Below are 2,720 nucleotides of genomic sequence, written 5' to 3'. Positions count from 1 at the left end.
TATTTCTACTATAAAGTGTTATGCTTCCCAATGACATATTCAGACCATTTTTTGCTAGTGAACAGAAGCCCCTCCCAGGTGAAACCACACACATTTTTAGGTTTTAAAATTTCTGATCTGCTTCTTCACTGCTCTCTGTACAATAGTTATCCGATAGAGCGTGTGTATATCAATCACACCTGATGCTTCTCTTCATGGGAAGTTGGACTTGGCTCCTTAGCTTTCACTTGGACAGCAATGCTTCTAAAGGTTGACAAAGACTTGTCTTTACATTTAGTTTTTCTGTTTCAGGTTGGATATTAACTTTCTTCCTTCCTCCCTTCCTCCCTTCTTTCCTTCCTTCCTTTGTTTGCTTCTGTCTTTCTTTCTTTCTTTTGGTATTTTGAGACAAGGTTTTGATCTGTGTAATAACTCTGGCTGACCAGTTTGGCCTCAAACTCACAGAGGTCCACCTGCCTTTGCCTCTAGAATGGTAGAATTAAAGATGTGTGCCACCACCACCCACTAGATGTTAACTTTCAATATGAAAGTAAGATTAAAAGAGTTAAATCATTCTCTGCATCTCTCTAATTTATCTTTCTTTCCCCACAGTTGTTTACGAAGGCAAATAAGTAAAATGGATGGAGGCAATCAGTCTGTGGTGTCAGAATTTGTGATTTTGGGACTCGCCCATTCACAGAATCTTCAAGTCTTACTCTTTGTAATGTTTTTGATATTTTACCTGCTTATTGTATCTGGAAATATTGTCATCATGGTCTTAATCACCACTGACCCCCACCTTCATTCTCCTATGTACTTCTTGTTGGCCAACCTGTCCTTTGTTGATATGTGGCTTTCCTCAGTCACCACTCCTAAGATGATTGCAGACTTTCTCAGGAAAAACAAATCCATTTCCCTTTGCAGGATGCATGTCCCAGGTGTTCTTTGCCCATTGCATCGCTGCAGGAGAGATGGTACTGCTGGTGGTAATGGCTTATGACCGCTATGTGGCCATTTGCAAACCACTCCACTACTTCACGATTATGAACCTAAAAAGATGCACTGGGCTGGTTTTGACTTCCTGGACCATTGGCTTTGTGCACGCTATGAGTCATCTTGTAGTGATTGTGGAGCTGCCTTTTGTGGTCCCAAGGAAATTGATAGTTTTTTCTGTGACATGCCATTGGTAATCAAGCTAGCCTGCATAGATTCCCATGATTTGGATATTTTAATGAATGCTGACTGTGGGGTTGTGGGTGTAACCTGCTTTATTCTGTTGCTCATTTCCTACACATATATCCTTATCACTGTTCGCCAGAGCTCTAAAGCTGGAGCATCTAAAGCTCTGTCCACATGCAGTGCCCACATCACAGTGGTGATGATCTTTTTGTTCCCTGCATCTTCATCTATGTGTGCCCACTCAATATCACCTGGTTGGACAAATTTCTTGCTGTGTTTTATTCTGTTTTTACACCTTTCCTAAACCCAGCCATTTATACACTGAGAAATAAAGAGATGAAAAATGCTATGACAAGGTTTATAAACAACTGCATAGATTCCAAAGGAAATTACTAATAGCCAAAAACTTGTACTAAATACTTCAATTAATAGAGACTGATCTCACAAAATAAGTTCAAAATCAGGAAATTTACTTATAGTCAATATTTTTTGCCAGTCTACCAATTCAGGTATGGGTTTAATATACTTCAGAAAACATAATTCTTACTAATCAGCCAGCATAACATTGTGAATTATTCACCTGAAATCCATATATGAATGATCCTTCTTACAGGAACATTATTCAACCCATTTATCATCTTCTTAAATTTTACATAAAGTGGAACAACATTTGGTTACCAAACTTACATGCTTTCTCTGTGAATAATAACTTGGTAAATTTTTTAAATATAATTCTGTATATTACCACATCCCCCAAACTTTTAACTTAACCCCTGCCAAATGGAAACTTCATCCATTATTCTTAGCACAAATATATACTGAAATGCTAATTGAGATAGGAAGAAGAAATAAGAAAAATGAGATAAAAGTAATAAACTGTACAAGGGAAGGCAATGGACTTTGTGGTGTATTCTTTTTTAACTCAATGAGCATATTATCATAATAAAAGTTTATTAATGCAGCCTGATGATATTTTCTAAATTGCCTCAGTCTTGGGGACTGGTATTTTTTTAGGCAATTAGTAACATTTATGCAACTTTTTAAAATATAATCTCTCTGAGGAGCATGTGCATGAATCTACTATTTAATTCATAAGTTTGTACTTAATCTACTTGTTAACATGTACATTTGTAAGAATTTTTGCTGTTCTATATCCCTGTAATGTGCAAGCCAAGAAAGCCCCAAATGCCTCCAACACTGCAGTAACCATTTCCATTGTTCTTAGTTGCCCACCATAACTAGATGGTTTGACCCTATTGCTGAAGGCACAATATGCTTTCATTACAAGACAGAAAAATCCATTTCAAAGTGACAGAGATAGATCTTCTGATCTGACTTTCATTCATAGTATTGGAAGGTGCTATGCAAACCACAGGAGAAGAAAAGACATGAATGGTCTTACCCAGTCTGGACTCTGAGTGCAATGAATAACCTACCAAGCAAAGCAAAATGTGCTCACTGATGTAATAATGTCATCGCTCCTATGGAGTACTCATGACTTTCTTATTGGATTTGAGGCCTTTCCAAAGATGGAATTTATGGCTGAACTCATAAGGCTGATT

At 37.4% G+C, this 2,720-nt stretch overlaps 1 pseudogene; it reads left to right on the top strand.

The window, feature by feature from the left end:
- The first annotated feature begins 613 nt into the window (after positions 1-613).
- LOC127212840 (olfactory receptor 4K3-like) lies at positions 614-1,554 on the top strand (annotated as a pseudogene).
- Positions 1,555-2,720: the final 1,166 nt, after the last annotated feature.

Source organism: Phodopus roborovskii, unplaced genomic scaffold, assembly GCF_943737965.1.
Source record: "Phodopus roborovskii unplaced genomic scaffold, PHOROB, whole genome shotgun sequence".
Lineage (NCBI taxonomy): Eukaryota > Metazoa > Chordata > Mammalia > Rodentia > Cricetidae > Phodopus > Phodopus roborovskii.
Note: the sequence above shows the minus strand (reverse complement) of the source record. Positions and strands in the feature narration are given on the sequence as shown.